The sequence below is a fragment of the Gymnoscopelus braueri genome (assembly GCF_963280865.1).
Source record: "Gymnoscopelus braueri genome assembly, chromosome: 23".
Classification (NCBI taxonomy): Eukaryota; Metazoa; Chordata; class Actinopteri; order Myctophiformes; family Myctophidae; genus Gymnoscopelus; species Gymnoscopelus braueri.
Window position 1 is genome coordinate 21,636,754 of NC_137625.1, and position 17,947 is coordinate 21,654,700.

Here is a 17,947-nt window from a genome sequence, read left to right on the forward strand (position 1 = left end):
GGTTAACTTTGATGTTGGAGAGGGCCACTATATTTCCACACTCACTCCAGAGGGCCACAATGCATGTACTGTCGGGACATTCTATGTCACATAAAAGTAGCAAAAATAGCCGATCTACAAGCTCAAAAAGCGTCGCGCTGTGACACGTTTTGAGCTTGTAGATCTGCTATTTTTGCTACTTTTGAATTGGAATCCTGATTTATTTTTGCTATTTTTTTATTTGAATCCTGAAAAGTAAAATTTTTATTTAATTGTCTCCGCCAGGCCGAAAGGCATGGCGAGAGAGTATGTTTTGCCCCCTGTCCGTCCGTCCGTCCGTCTGTCCGTCTGTCCGTCTGTCCGTGTGTGTGTGTGTGTCCGTCTGTGAACAGCTAGCCTGAGGCTACGAGCTCAATCCATGGTCTTGAAGGGCGGATCCAAACACAGCCGCCCGGATTTGTGCGTGGCTTCCTATTGCTTCACCAATCTATGTCCCCGCCTCCCCTCCCCTCCCCCCCTCGGCCTGTGCACGGAGCACGCTGACGTCACCAAATTTAGAGCGACGCCCCTCTGCACTCTGATTGGTTAGGAGATAACAAGGTCCAAGACCATCGTTCCTGCATGGCTTCCCCAGGCTTTTTTTCTTTTGTAACAAAAAAAAAAGCCTGGGTTTCCGAGGCTAGTGAACAGCTAATCTCCGGCACCGTTGGCTTGACCGCAGCGAAACTGTGCACACACTGTGCCAATTCAGAACCTCTGCTCCAAACTTTTTCAGATGGGCCTGTTATAGCGCCATCAGTAGGCCTCTTTTTGCAAAACATTTCTTTTTTACAGTACTCCTACATATTTTGTCCAAACATCACGCAATTCGGTACATAGTATCTCTATAGTCATTAAACGAAACTTGTTTTTCATATTTTTCATATTCCATCCTGATTGGCTCAAAATTGGCTTTCAAAGTTTGCAGAGTGTTGTGTTGAACAAAATGCCTGAAATCATGAACACAGCATGCAATTTCCGTGAAAATGTGCACGTACATCCCCATCAGCCTCATGGTGGCGCTATAACAGTAGCCATTATCTCTATAGTCAAGTGATCAAGACGGATCCGTCCGATTTTTCACATTCCATCCTGATTGGCGAATTCAGAACATTGCTCGTCCACACGCCTACCTGACCTGGCGGAGACCTGTGCTCCGAGGAGCACTTTATCTAGTTTCAAATGCATTTAGTTATACTTATGTTAACTTTATGAACTTAAATACAAATACATTGGACATAAAAAAGACAATAATATTTAAATACTAGTCATTAAGCTACTATAATATAGACTGAAGTAATTAAAGCGGGTCATGTTTGCAATTGTAACAGCTGAAATCAATAATATATCAGTATTACGATATTAACCTGCGGGCCGCATAAGTGAAGGTGGGGGGCGCATGTGGCCCCCGGGTGCCAGTTGCCCATGTATGAGCTAGGGCACCATGGTGACGGCCAGCTTCCACAGGTTGGCGGTAAGCTGACCAGGGAAGCGCAGACAGGCGGTGACTGCGCTCATGGTGGCAGAGAGACCAGGTGGTTGAGGTGCAGAAGCAGATGTTGTACAGGGCCTCGTCATCAATGCATAATGTCTCATCTGTGTTCTCTACCAGCTGGTGGACTGACAGGGTTGCTCGACCACCGTATCCGACAACTGGAGCAAACGAGAGGGAGAGAGAATTAAGAAATAAACGAGGGGGCAGAGACAAAGCAAAGAAATGCGAGAGGGAAGACGGAAGACGAGAAACATTGGTTTTGTACAAAGGAAAGGTTGAAAGTGTTTAGTAAAAGGTACCACACTGAACGTGCATGGCCATGATCCTGTCGGGGTAATCTTCTTGGATACTGCAGATGAGCAGAGTACCAATGCCTGATGCCTGACCTGTGTCCTCCCAGAGAGTAGGTGAACTCTGGAGCAGTGGCGGAAAAAGTACTCAAATTCTTTACTAAAGTAGAAGTACCAATACCTCAATATATAAATACTCTGTTACAAGTAAAAGTCCAGAATTCAAAATGTACTTACTTTTTTTTTTCTTTCTTTTGTTAAAAGGTTAAAGCTCTATATTCTGATTGCTATAGAGTGGTTGTTCAGTAAAGGTCCTTACACACCGGCGAATGTGGCGAATATACGCAAAATTCGGACTCGTTCCGAATAATTAAAAGACGCTTTTTCGCTTCGCTTTTCCGCTTTTTCGCGCCATGTACGCTTGCATTGACTTTATAAGGTTTTAAAAATAAGCGTATTATTCGCACGAAAAAATCGCCCCGGTGTGTAAGGACCTTTACAAGGGTCTCCCTGTCTATCCAGCTCTTTAATAAACAGAAAATACATTTTTTTGGATTTGGATTTCAATCTGTAAAAAAAAGCTCAATGTGAATTTGAGTTTCTTAGCCAAAAGATCAACATGACACACTGTTGTTGAGGTTGTTATCTTGCCGAGCCTCAGATGTTCGGTTTCCCATGCAAGACCTGGATTCGAATCTTGGGTGTAACTAAATCACTGCACACTACTACATCCAGTTGTTTAGGCTCCAGTGTTTGTTTTACGCCTACCTACCTCCCCAAGATCAGGTGAGGTGGGAGGTGCATAGCTCCCTCTGGCAAGATAATTGGAGCCTAATAATATTGTTTGGTATTAATCAAATCAAATCAAACTTTATTTATATAGCACGTTTACAACAGCTGAGTTGACCAAAGTGCTGTACATGGTCAAAACTAAAACAATTCAAAGCATCAAAACAAAAGAAAAACATCAACGGATAAAATGCATTAACACGTAGCAAAAGTTAAAAACTAATTAGATGAACTCAAATGCAGTTAAAAGCCAGGGAGAACAGATGGGTTTTTAGTAGGGCTTTGAAAACCCCAATTGTAGAAATTATGTTTTCTTGTGGAGGGAGTTTGCAATTAGAAAAGAAAATCGTTGAACTGTCTCCCTACAGTAATATGTGTGTGTGATGCAACCCAAGTGAAAAATTGGTTTTGATTATTAAACTCCTTTCGCCTGAGTCTGGCCTAAGGGGCTAACACACAGAGAAGCTCTGCTAAGATGTGCAATGCCTGTAAAACCATTGTTTTTTTCTGCTTCAGCTCCTCTCTTGCAATGCACTTTGGGTTATTCTGGGAACTTTTAGGCCTGCGTGAAAGAAAATGTTTCCCTTCAAATCTTTATTGATTTTGAGAGTAACACACATTTGAAGATGATGCTTACAGTTCTGTGGTTATGTATTACAATGAACCCACCCTACATTACTGCATAACACATAAATTGTCAGACAAGCCTAAGATTGTATTAATTGTGATGCTATCAGTATCCTGGTGTCAGTATCCTGGTCAGTGTCCTGGTCAGAATTGGTGTCAGTATCCTGGTGTCAGTATCCTAGTCAATATCCTGGTGTCAGTATCCTGGTCAGTATCCTGGTTAGTATCCTGGTCAGTATCCTGGTAGCGTAAAAAGACAATAAGAAAATAATAGCCAGCACTCCGAAGTCCTTCTGGTACCTTTAATTCACGTATACACGGAATCAGTTAAACTGATTGGGTCTTGGTCACCTGTCTCTCCTCTGCAGTGCTGGGCCAGTGTCCCTGTTGATCGGGGAGGGTGACAAGTATCCTACCTACTAGTGATGTGCGGGTCAGGTTTTTTCATGACCCGCCCCGCCCCAACCCGCGACGGAACCCAACCCGCCTCAACCCGCGACCCGCGACCCCATATAAATCTATGGCTCAACCCGCCCCGCGACCCGCGGTGGGAATATGAATATATATTATATAGCGCTCTTTTAAGTACCCAAAGTCCCTTTAAATGTCTACAGTAGCACAACATTGTCATGGGCTGAATAAACAAGCATGTTGTTCAAAATAGGTTTTTTTTTTCTTTTTTTCGTGTGAGAGCGGCTGACCCGCTCACCCGTAGCCCGCATAATTTCCTCTGAAATCCTGACTCGACCCACCCGCGCCGCGGGTTGACCCGCGGGTCCCGCGGGTTACGGGTCGACCCGCTCATCACTACTACCTACTGTAGAGGAGGAGGGTGTGATTGTGTTCAGTTTTCATTGTGAATGGGCATCCTTTTGCCTATAGCCTTGGATCAATACTATACTATAGATGTATGATAGTCTTGATCCAAGGTCTTTTGCCTTAAGTCTTATTTTGATTATTTTTGGTTTGGCCTGTACTGTATATTATTGCAGGGGACTGTTGGTGTTTGGAGATTTGTGGAGGAGAATAATTAAAAAAAAAAGTGCATTATTGGACTCACTGAGCCATCGGCCAACCTTACTATTATGATTAAATTATAGATGTGCTGAATTCTGAGTGTGCATAGCCTACTGTAGTATAACAGAATGACAGAGTGCCTTCGATTATATGGATTATGCTAGGGTGACCATATATTCAGCCCCTCAAACCGGGACCCTTAAATCAATGCGCACGGTCACCGTGCACATGCAGGCCCATTTCACGTTCATGCACACCGCGCGCACATACTACTCACATTTTTTGGCAACACATTGTGAGCTTGTAGATCGGCTATTTGAAAATGGCCAAAATGTATATAGGGCCGAAGTGATTAATGTATGTTTTGTAATAATAACAAAATCTACAAAGTAACTAGTAACTAGAGTTAAAAAATAACTGTAGTGGAGGTATTTTTTACTTTACTGGAGTATTTCCATTTTCAGTACTTTTACTGATCCACTAACATTTCAGAGGCAAATATTATACTTATTTACAGTACTTGAGTAAATGTACTTCGTTACTTTACACCACTGCATTTAAGGAAACAGGTGTCCTTAAATGCATTTTTCACCTAACACACTAGGCTGCCTATTCCATATTGAGAGAGCAGCACCCCTATGTGGCTGAAGACAGAACAGCATCTACATTGCAGGTTTGGCAGAGAGCTTGGACATTGACAAAGGAAATACTTTTGCCATGCATGCACCAGTCTGGTCGGCAAAAGCACAATTTTTTTTGTCGGGTCATTCCAGTCCACTGCAGCAAATTGAGTTTGTTTTTGGGAACTTCTACAGAATCAAACGAGCAGAGCAGGTATTATCAGTGGTGGCTACAGCGAATACTTTTGTCATTTTACTCAAGTCAATTTTGAATACCAGACTTTTATTTGTTGACACACACATATAGGGACAAACCAATTAAAATGCATATTTCATCGGGTGTGTGGAAGCCAAACCACAGATACCATTTCAAATTGATATTTCATAATTCATAATGTGTATTGAGTAAAAATTGTATAAAACTGAAATTATTGAAGAAGATAAATAATTGCTAAATTCATGTTCGTTTCATTGTATATGTATACAAGTATTGACCATTAGAGGACTTTTGCTTTACGAGAAAATGTAGCCTACCTTTCCTTTAGTGTTGATTAAGAAAAGGTGTATGTGTCACCATGACATATTGATGATTAGACTCAGCTGTTGTCATCAGTGGGTCAGACAGTTTAGAAGCATACAGTTTTCTTACCGTCTTCATCTCACACTTTTGTAAACCTGTGGAATATTCTTTTGTGTTTTGAGAAGTAAGACTTCATGTACATTTTTTTTTACAATCATCTAGTCTGGAGTGAATTCTGTAATAAGAAGACAGTTTTTTGGGACATATTAAAGTGAGCGAACAAGTAAGCCACATGCTTCCAGTGGACAATTTAAACCTCTACAGGGTGTACAAAGATGGAGTTTAAAGAGGACTAGGCCCACAGTGGTGTGTTTTAAAAAGAGCTGCTCATATAAATTCCAATCTACAGTTTTATTGAGACAACAAATTAACACCCACGTATGAGCAGCTGCCTTCATCAGGGATAAGTTATTGTCCATGCAGTATTTACTTATACATTAGATTTCTATGAATAACTTATAACTTTATGAATGATAGTGTCTCAAGTTCTCATTCTAGTCACTGTTGAACATTACCAGCTGCACAAAGCATACATTGATGACTGCAACATCTAGCCTGGAGCACTTGTCTTGATCCCTATAGCATGCCCATGCTGAAAGTTAAACACAAGTAGAGGTGATGGCATATTTGTATAGGAGCAGTCTACAAGAATTGTTATATAATTCATGACATCATGTAATATGGTCTGACTGCTCTGTGGAGCAGGTTACCTTTAATGATTATTATCAAATGTGACCAGATGTGTTGCCTCTTCAGAATCACTCCCAGATGTACAGTATGTGAATAGATCCAGGAGTTTGTACATTTATTCTTCTGTAAAATAACATGGGAAAGGGAAATGATAACATTAATATCAAATCCCCTCCCTAAACACTTTCGAAGTCACACATTTGCCATTGGGATCCCTGCTATCCAGGATGTATAACTACTAACTACATCAACCTGGATCTTTCCCTTCACCCTGCTATGGGTAGCAGATGCAGGCCAGGGCACTATGATGGATCAGGCTTGAACTAGCCACCTATCGACAGAAAAGCTGGTGATCTCATAAAGAAAAGCCCAACCATCATGTTTCACTTTAAAGCATTGGGCCAGAAGTCAGACTCTAATGCTTAATACATATTTTGTTGCGCGGCAGTGTCATGCTTTGAAAATATCTGATTTACAAGCTCATGTTGTGAGCGCTTACTAGAACATCTATTTTCTCAGGCTTCACTGCACAGTGCACACTGTAGCATGTTCTTTCATGCTTTCATGAAAGCATGAAAGAACAGTTTCATACTCTGGTTCTGCTGTCTCGTTCGTGTGTGTGTGTGTGTGTGTGTGTGTGTGTGTGTGTGTGTGTGTGTGTGTGTGTGTGTGTGTGTATAAAATGTGGAATTGGATTGGAATTTAATGTGGAATTCTACGCATCATGTTAAAATATTCATTTCCCTGCAATTTTTTTTTTATTGAACCCCACTTTCTCAGCTTGTTTTTATTTATTTCAGGCCTAGCGCATTAACACTGCACTTAAACAGGATGTTGGCCTGTGTTCCTCTCTGTTCAGGAAAAGGTTAAGCTAACCATATCTTATAATGTAACCTACGTGACAAGCCCTGCCATGTTGTTTGTATCACAAATATACGATGACACAGCAGTGGGTGTTTTGTTGTTGTGTTTGTAGACCCCCCCCAAAATAATCATATTTCAACTGGGGACCCCCAGGCCCCCACCCTGACAAGCACTTGGAATGTAGGATTTAGTTTTTGTTTGACTCGGTTACACAGACAAATATTGTGAAAATAGCAGATCTACAAGCTCACAACACCTTGCGCTGCTAGGCGTTTGTGAGCTTGTAGATCGGCTATTTTCCAAAAATGTTCCTCTTTCTTATATTATTCGACAATGTGGCCAATGTTTAACCAGTTTTTAGTTTGTCGATTACTTTTGATGCATTAATGGTAGGGTGACCATACGTCCTCTTTTACCCGGACATGTCCTCTTTTCGGGTGCTGTCCGGCCTGTCCGGGGGGGGTTTATAAAATCCTTCAAATGTCCGGTGTTTTGGGATTATTTATTTTTTTACAATGAAAGCGCTAACTATGGTACTTCCGTAACCCCGGTTTTGTAAATTGCGAACGAGTTGTTCACATTGTTAGTGTTGCCATGTCCGAATATTTACCGCAACTTCAAAAACAAAAATTTGCTTCTTTTTCTGGCTTGTTTTGGAGGAATGTTTCCTTATTTCTCTCACGAGACTTGGCAACACAGCTGCTGACAGGCTGGAGGCACACGTGACCACACACACACACACACAGACACACAGACAGTCACACACACTCACACAGACACACACTGAACAGCATACATCGCGCTCAGCGCTGCCTGTCATTCATTGCACCCCGACTGAGAAAAGTTACACAGACAGAGGCGGAGAAAATGCCGAAACGCAAATGCAACTTCACAGATAAAATGCGCAAAAAGTACCCGTGTTTTCGTCTGGGTCGTGACAAATGTGAAGCAGAGTGTACTGTTTGCAAAGCAGGAACATATGTCTCCGTGGGAAATAAAGGTTCGTCAGACCAAGCCCATACTGCCACTTCAAAGCACAAGAAAGCTGTGCAAGGCGAGACTTCTTCTGCCAAATTGACCGACTATAATAATGGGGTACCTTACTTGTTCTAAGATAAGTCTAAGACTTGAGAGAGAGGTTATTTTATTTTGTTAAAAAGATGAATGTTCATACAGAACTTAACATGAAATATTATAGAGCATATTTGTATGAGTGATTATTTTGTTATCTACCTCTCTTTTATTTTTGTTTAAATGTTGAGGCATTATTTATATTTTTTACATTAGCCATAGGAGACATTATTTTGAAGAATGAGCTATAACATTGAAGAACAGGCTACTTCTCTATTTTCTTTTGTTTATAATTAACAGGTTTTGAGGCATTTTTTACATTTTTACATTATAGACATGAGAGGTTATTTTGAATAATGGGGTACCTCACTTGTTCTAAGATAAGACTTGTTGAGAGAGAGATGTTATTTTATTTTGTTAAAAAGCTGAATTATTAAGCTGTGATTATTTTGTTATCTGAAACAAACAGAGGAGACATGCTTTAAATAAATAAATATATTATTTATAAAGCAATATTTTTCAGTACCTCAAAGAGGCCCAGAATTAACCAAATTAACCGAATTAAGGTACCAAAAAACCCCCCCAAAAGTTACAAATCCGGGGGAAAGCCTAAAAAAAAATCTCGCGCGCGCAAGGAACGCATGCACGCGCGCTGCGTGCGCGTGCATTCGCTGGGTGTCCTCTTTTTGGGAATTCAGAATATGGTCACCCTAATTAATGGTCTTTTTCTTGTTCTTTTCTTCTGTTTTCCCAGGTATTAAAAAGGTCTTTAAATTGACCCACATGTTGAGAACCACTGGCCTATGAGATGGAGGAAGATTCTGTGCATGCTGGGTTGTAGTACCAACCCACGCTCTCAACACAATACAGTAGGTGCTTGTGGGTGCAATTATTGATTATGCAGTATATAACATAGAAACTGCTCACTAGGTGGCAGTATTACCAAATGTTCTGGTAGCTTGTTTTTGTTTTCTGGTCAGGGAATTTGCAGGCTACACGTGACAGTGGATGATAACTGCGACATTTCTGTTTTCTGTATCATCATTCATGACTGGTTTCTGAAGTAAATAAGGTACAAATGTATCTTTACACATTTGTGGCAACATTTCTAGAATCAGGTGCTCTTAACAAAACATTTAAAAAAAGGAAATTTTACAATTTTATGTCACATGACTTTTTTTCCTTAATTTGTGTGTGGCTCTTTATCTGGTACTACATCTTGTTAAAATCATAGTAGCGTGTTTCCACATTGAGTGAAATACATTGATATCTAATTCAGCTGAATGCCGTGCTGCTTTTAGGTAAGATTATATACACCTATTACTTCCCCTGCAACTCTCTAGCCAGCATACCTACTATACTTACGCCTCAGTTCTCACTGTTGTGGCAGAAAGAGACTGAAGAGGGACACTTCACAATATGTCACTCATGTACACATCGTGCTTTGATGCACACAATTAAGCCCACCACACTGTCCATTATCGGTGATAATTGAGCACACGGTGACGGCACACTGCCATGATAAAAACCGCCCATAGACTCGATAGATTCTCTCCTGTCTGCCAGTCAGATGACTTGTGGTTCAACTTGGCATTTTCTTCTCTACCATTATGAGGAAATATTTCAGGCTCCATATCTCGTGTATCAGGACGCAGTCCGGCCACTCCATTAAAAACATTCCACTGGCAACCGTCAGCAGCAGCCCATATGGGGCCAAATTCCTCCCTTTGAAATTCCATTGGAAGAATATGTTCGTGTTAAAGTGGGACTGGGGCTTATGGTAGATTAAAGTACTGCTTTTTTTTTTTAAAGAAACATTTTGCTTATTATTGGGCTAATCTCTGTCATTCTAAGTAGAGGTACAGTAAATTACAGAATGAAGGGTGTGACTCAAGAAGACCAGCTGTAGACCCAGTATGTTGAGTTGATTTATGAAGCTGCAGCGATGAGACCGGTTGAGGTCATCACCATCCGCTTAACGGCACACCGATGTTGTCTGATTTTGACGGAACACCTCCAGCACAGTCCATCTGCAATTTGAAATGACCACCTCGAGGTGTTAATAGTGCAGCATCATACTGTAGCATTTAGAACAGTTGCATTTCATCAGTGGTAACGGCCCGTTTCTAGAAGGAGGTTGTTGGCTGCACCGGCGTCATAATCCCTTCACAACCTGTCCTTCTGACAAGCTAATGTAGCATGGAAAATTGCAGCCGAGCCTCGCTTTTGAGAGAAGAGAGATGGTGCCAATGTGAGAGAGACTGCAGAGGGGTGAGATGGATGGGGATGGGATGCATTTGTCAGGGAATGGGATGCCGGATTGCATCAGACGGCCAATCGCACAGCATGAGTGGGGCATCAGGGCTTCCAAACCACAACCAGGCCTCTCGAGAAGAGGCGCACAGAATGATATAAAAGCACTAGCAGGTTGGGTAAAAAAGGGAGTCATGTGGATCACAATATCCAGTTTATCCACATGGGAATGACGTATAGCTTCATGTGGCCAGCCTGTGACGTCTGTCATCTATGACATAACTATGACTTATGAATCTAAATTTGGGCAAAGTTTTAGCCCGATCTGAGTTCCATTGACTTTCATCATAAACTAATTTAAATATAGAAAAAATATAGAAAACATTTTGTGGAAAAGATAAAATGCGTGGAGGTACTTCCTTGTCCTTCTTTGACATTTGGGGCTGATCGGTCGAGCAGTTTGCAAGATTAGCTCCGGACCAACACACAGACAGACGGACATGCACACAAACCGACCCTCTTAAAGACGTCTAGCCTCCTGCAGAGCTAGTAGCTACACTTTAAAAATGGCAGGATAAAATATATTGGATCTCATTATTGTATTTTACAAAGGCAGTGGTCTCCTAGCTCTCACCTGGACCATTTCAGATATCATTTTTGTCATGAACACATTGGGTTGCCTCATGACAGCTGAAATCGCCAGTTCACTTTATTATTCCTTTTCTGAAGCTTACAGCAAAAATAAATATAGTGTTTATTTGTCATTATTGATGTTCCCATGTACAGCACCTCCCCACTACATGTGTTATTTTTTTCATAATAGCTGGGAATGCAAGCCAAATGGTATAATTAATTGTGCACACAACTATCTCAGCCCACCAAATGGATTTGCTGGGCATAACAGGCCTGGAGCCATTGATAAGGAATGGGAGAAAGTTGGCAGCTTAGGCGGCAGTGAAGCTGAGGGTACAGGATGGAAGCTTAATGCTCCACTCTCCCAAACTTCTTATCATACGTTGTTGTTATGCAGAGGTGCTCACATGGGAGTTGTGGTATGCTGTGTTTCAACACGGCTCGTAAGCCTCCCAGGGTCCCTAATTTGATTTAGCTTGGGGTAATGCAGACACAGGTGGAGGGGTCCCCGAAGGGAAGCCGCATCCAGCACATTAACCCTTTCAGACCGAGAACGCATCTGTGTCATTTTAAGATTTCTTTGGGCTATTAAAAAATAGTAGATCTACAAGCTCATAGCGTGGCACCGAGTGCCGCGCTATGAGCTTGTAGATCTGCAATTTTTTTTAAATCGTGAACATTTGTGCAAATCTTTGAATATATATATATATATTCTTTAAAGCGAACATTTGTAACTCAAATCTTTGAGTCTGGGGATTCTACAAATGTCTTCTGAATCCTAACAGTTAAAAAAAAAAGAACTATGTTGCTATATTCAGTGGTTCTCAAACTTTTTCATGTCAAGGACCCCCAAAATTATATGTATTTGGCTGCGGACCCCCCCATCTCAAAATATTTTGTTCCAGGGACCCCCAGAAGCAAAGATTTGAGTTACAAATGTTCCCTTTAAAAATATATATATATATTATTAAAATGCAATTCATTATTATATTCAAATATTTGCACACATTTTCACGATTTTTCTAAAATAGCAGATCTTCAAGCTCATAGCGCAGCACTCGGTGCCGCGCTATGAGCTTGTATATCTGCTATTTTTTTTGTAGCCCAAAGAAATCTAAAAATGACACTCACAGATGCGTTCCCGGTCTTAATGGGTTAAAGGTTGATAATGACAGCATGTGAGTGATTAATTACTGTCCTGCGTGCTGAAGATGTCCTTAGTGATATTAACTGTTTTCTCATTGCTCACTGTGACAGGCTCCCTGGCGATCCCTTTTTCATTTGGAGACTCTCCTCACAATACGTCTTCATTTGTTTAAATGCAGTCACCATGTCCAAATGGATTAGACTTGCTCAAGGTCAGTTTTAAAATGGGACAAGAACAATATTCATTAAGGCTCACTGTATTAATATTCCATCACACAACCGTGTCTGGAGAAAAATGATTCACGTCAGCACTTTTTCCCCCCAGTTTAAAGTACATTTCAACTGACAAAGTAAAACACTTTCTATGAAGCCCACGTCTATAATGCATTAAAAAATACTTATAATACATTATAATACTGTATAATTACAGTTATTAGCACTTTTACTGTAAGTACTTCCATGTTTATAATGTGCTATAAACATCCTACTATAAATGTGCGAGATCTCTGTCCATCCGTCTGTGAGTGTGCGCGTGCGTCTGTAGTTCTCGTATCCCGAATGTGAACTACAACCGACCCTCAAACGATAGAGGTCTAATACACCCATATATAGGCATTAGAGGTTTCACATCTAGATTTCGGTGTCCATATGGGCATGATATCCGTACACTGAGTTAAACCTCCAAAACATATTTATTTCAACGTTTCAAGACCTATAATATATATATATATATATAAGTCAAAACGTTGAAACCTCTGAAATACATTTGTTTGGGAGCTCTTTGATTTCTGCCTCTGTATCCACTATCCAGCCCCTACCTAAATGCAGGTTTAAGATGTGCCCACAATCTCCTCATGGAACATATATGGGCCTGCCCATGTATGGGACCGACCCGCTTCCATCTCGGAGCGCACTTCGGCGAGGACGCAAGGGTTTGCCGTGCCACGACGTCAAGTCGGCGTGAAAACAACCGATGCGAGGCGTGGTGAGCTTATCGGCTATTTTCACTGCTTTAGTGCTACACTCTTGTATGAGTAGGGCATTAATTTACCAACAAACTAAGTTGAAATAATGTAGATATGGGGTTCCTGCCCGAGTCGGCAACGATATGGAGATCCGGTTGTCCAGAACGGTAACCCTTGCTATGCATCCCTCTTTATGTGTTATAAACATACTTAAATGCATTCTAATCTTCATTGTATACAGTAATTAATGCTTAATAACAATAATCATAATCTATTATAAAGCATTTTATAGTGGCTTTGTAAGTATAAATCAAGTATAAATGCATTGTAATGTGCTTATAACACTGTATAATTACATAACTCATACTCATAACTATACTCATAATGCAATCATAACACTTTATAAAGCCTTTTTTATAACGACTAATGCTGTGTTCACACTGGCAGCTACAAAAGATACAAAACTAGAAAAAGTGCTCCTCGGAGCACAGGTCTCCGCCAGGTCAGGTAGGTTATTGTGGGGCAGCAATGTTCGGAATTAGCCAATCAGGATGGAATATGAAAAATCGGACGGAACCATCTTGATCACTTGACTATATGTGTACCGATTTGCATGATGTTTGAATTTTTAGGAGTAATATAAATTGTGTTGCAAAATTGGCCTCCTGGTGGCGCTATAATAGGGCAATGTTAAAAGGGTGGCATTTGTTCTTCAATGTAGTGCGAATCTGCGTGCAAAGTGTCACCGCAATCGGACGCTGCATTCATGATTTGTGGCATTTTGTTCAAAACGGGCCACTCCTGCAAACTTTAGATGTCAATGTTAGCCAATCAGGATGGAATATGAACATTTTAAAAGATCCATCGTGATCACATGACTGTAGAGATCATGTGTACCGATGTGCGTGAAATTTGGATAAATTCTGAAGGCTTAATATCAAAAAATGTGTTTTACATAAGTCGGCCTCCTGGTGGCGCTATGAAAGGCAAATGTGAAAAATGCAGGGCAGTTGTTTTTCCTTGACCTCTAGGGAGTGTGCGTGCAAAGTTTCATGCAGATCGGTGCAGTTATAGTTAAAAACACAAATCGTCCATTTATAGCGCCACCATGAGGCTGATTTGAACATTTTCAAGTGGCATTTCTTCCTCGGCCTAGTGGGAATGTGCGTGTGAAATCTCACGGAAATCGCAAGCTGCGTTCATGATTTGAGGCATTTTGTTGAAAACGGAGCAATCCTGCAAACTTTGGAAGCCAACCTTAGCCAATCAGGATGAAATATGGAAAATTGGACAGATCCGTGTTGATCACATGACTATAGAAATACTGTGTACTGATTTGCGTGATGTTTGGATAAAATCTGTAGGAGTACTGTCAAGAAATGTGTTTTGCAAAAAGCGGCCTCCTGGTGGCGCTATAAAAGGCTAATTTGAAAAATTTGGGGCAGAGGTTCTGCTTTGGCATCCAGGGAGTGTGTGTGCACAGTTTCACTGCGATCAAGCCAACGGTGCCAGAGATTAGCTGTACACAAAATGACAGAATGACGGACACACGGACGGACGGACGGACGGACGGACGGACGGACGGACGGACGGACGGACGGACACACGGACAGGGGGCAAAACATACTCTCTCGCCATGCCTTTCGGCCTGGCGGAGACAACTACAAAGCATATGATCTATCATTGCATATGATGTTACGTCCACTTGGCAGACAGCCAGAAAAAGAGAGAAGCACACTGTAGTAAATTCACATTCTGAAGACGTCCCTCATAAACTGTCGCTCGAAATGTTGGCTGTGACAAATGACATGTTCCGTCTCATTTACCTCACACAGCACTGTGCCTTTTTTTTTATTTAGACTTAATAATGTACAGACTTAGGATTAATGCAGGCAATATAAAGAGAAACATTTACTGCAAATCTTCTGATTTCTGTGTGTGTGTGTGTGTGTCACTGGTGTGTAGTGTACGTGTGCTGCAGTGCTCCATGGTTTTGATGTAAAGTACATATGTTTCTAGGTCTGGTGGTCTCCCATTGAGAGTCGTTAGAGCTGTTGTTTCTGGTGATGCTCTGTTGACTCTTGTCGTACATAATTCTGTGGCTGGCTGATCAAATGAAACTGCAAGCAGAAGAGAGCCCTCATCACTGTACCACCTGTAATCTACAATTAAAACCCCACGTTAATGTTATGGTCAGAATAACTTCTCTGCGTCTGCTAGAATCAGTTTGTTGGTGTGTTTTGTTCAACTGTGAGCTATTAGGCAATTAGCCAGAAATCCCTGCAATTCTAACTTGACAGACTTTGAGAAGAGCTTATTATAGCGCTGATTTCTGAATCGGTTGTGGTCCAAAGATAGGCCCTCAAGAAATGGATACTGCATGAGGTGGATCGTGAGTAACGTGTAAACAACCAAAGGCGTGTGAGGTGGACTTGTGGGAAGATATCCTCGGCATAAACAGAGTGAAACCTTTTGATTTCCGATTTGAGAACGCCTGCGTGTAGCGAATGTTTATTGATACTGCGTCTCGCATCCGTTGATCTGTGTGATCAATGGTAAGTGATACAGCAAAAGCAGGTGGTCAGGACGACTCAGACACTTGCCTGTGAAGTCAATTCAACTCAGCACAGTTTGAGTCGCTGGCACGTTTCCATGTTTAGAGAAGAATTAATCATTAAGTGAGTCCGAGGATCTGCGGTCAGAGGGCTTTGTTTTCACGAAAGGCCACCTTATTTTGGTTGAACGTGCATTGAGCCCCCTAGTGTAGACGTGCTCAGGAAACGAACTGTTAGGTCTTGATGTATGGATAGTACAAGAGTTTGTTTCTCATGCAGGAGATGGTGAATTGTGGGGTTTGTGTGCAATGCTCGCACGCGCATTGGTGGAAAAAGTACTCAAATTCTTAACTTAAGTAAAAGTACCAATACTGCAATATAGAAATACTCTGTTACAAGTAAAAGTCCAGAATTCAAAATCTACTTGAGTAAAAGTACAAAAGTATAGGCATCAAAATGTACTTAAAGGGATATTTCACTTTCAAAAAAACTTTTGGTCATTTTATCATCTACTCAGGCCTTTGTGAGCCCCCCAGACAGTTTTTAAGTTGCTCGATTCAGTATTTATATATTTGATATTCATTTTATCAGACACGCCCCCTTCCTATACAAACCCATTGTAACTTCAAACTCCATTTTAACCATGTTTGATTCGTCAAAAAGACCCGTCCTTGGTTCTGGTGACTCACCCTGCCCTCCTAATGCGTGAGGGGGCCGTGTTTTTCCGATATCTTTTTTTCATTTTTTTTTTTTTTTTTTTTTTTTTTTTTTTAAATAAATATTTAAAATAAATGATAAAATTAATTGAAAAAACACGGCCCCCTCGCGTATTAGGGGGGCAGGGTGAGTCACCAGAACCAAGGACGGGTGTTTTTGATGAATCTAACATGGTTTAAATGGAGTTTGAAGTTACAATGGGTTTGTATAGGAAGGGGGCGTGTCTGATAAAATGAATATCAAATGTCTAAATACTGAATCGAGCAACTTAAAAACTGTCGGGGGGGCTCACAAAGGCCTGGAGAGACGATAAAACGACCAAAAGTTTTTTTGAAAGTGAAATACCCCTTTAAAGTACCAAAAGTAAAAGTACTAAAATGTTTGAAAATAGCAGATCTACAAGCTTGCAACGCGTCGCATCACGACGCGTTGTGAGCTTGTAGATCGGCTATTTTCAAATAGCCTGTGTATAAAATAGGGATAAGTGGTTAATGTATGTTTCATAATATCATCATTTATATCTGAAAAGTAACTTGTAACTAAAGTTTTCAAATAATTGTAGTGGAGTAAAAGTACAATATGTGCCTCTGAGATGTAGTGGAGTAGAAGTAAAAGTATTGAAAATTGGAGGGATTTTTTTTTAAATACCTCAAAACTGTACTTAAGTACAGTACTTGAGTAAATGTACTTAGTTACTTTACACCACTGCGCACGCGCATACACACCGTGTTATGTGGATTCTGAGCCCCTCAGAGGTGCTCCCATTCACCATGTGTGTTTGATATCAGACTGACTGTGAAGAAGTGAGCAGCCCCCCCCCCCCACCACCAGCTCACACTCTGTTTATCTGCTCATTTCAGCACACCGTGCAGTGTATCTGTAACCTGCATACACTCTAAAGTATAACAAACTTTTCAACTAGGAGCCCTTCCCCTCCTCACAAGACGTGTCATCACCTCCGCTCCCCAGGGGGGTTCCCCACGCTCGTTGAGAATATGAGAATAGATTTAGAGGTTCATCAAGTGTTATTCTAAAAAATAATCCCATGCTCTCTCCCTTTCCTTCCTTTTTCTCTCTCTCTCTTTCCATTTCTCCCCTCTCTTTAATTCTCTTTCCCTTTTTTTACCAGGTTGCCAAACCTGGTCTATATCTACACTCGCTAGTAGTCACTTTTCCCTCATTGGCTGGTCCTTTTGCGTGACTTTTGCGTGACTTTTCCCTCATTGGCTGGTCATTTAGCCAATGAGGGCTCAATGTCCTCTCAGAATATGGGATCTAAAGACGCCCCACAATACTGTGTTCGGCCACTGTATGCATCTCTCTGGTAAATGGCGCTGTTGCAAAAGCGTGGTCGTCGCCACCAAACAAACTATTAAAAAAAAGTGTGGTCGTCGCCACCAAAACAAACTATTGACTTGACTCCTCATACACACACACACAGCGCCGCCTCCAACAGCGACCCAGAAAAAACAAGACAACGCACACAAGCCATTTTGGCTGTTTTTGTTAGTCCGCGAAAGGGTACACGACCACGGGTCCATTTGGTTCCATGTGGGGACGCTGGAGAGAGCAACCTGGTATAATATGACTGTGTCAAATCTTGTTTTTTCTCTCTCT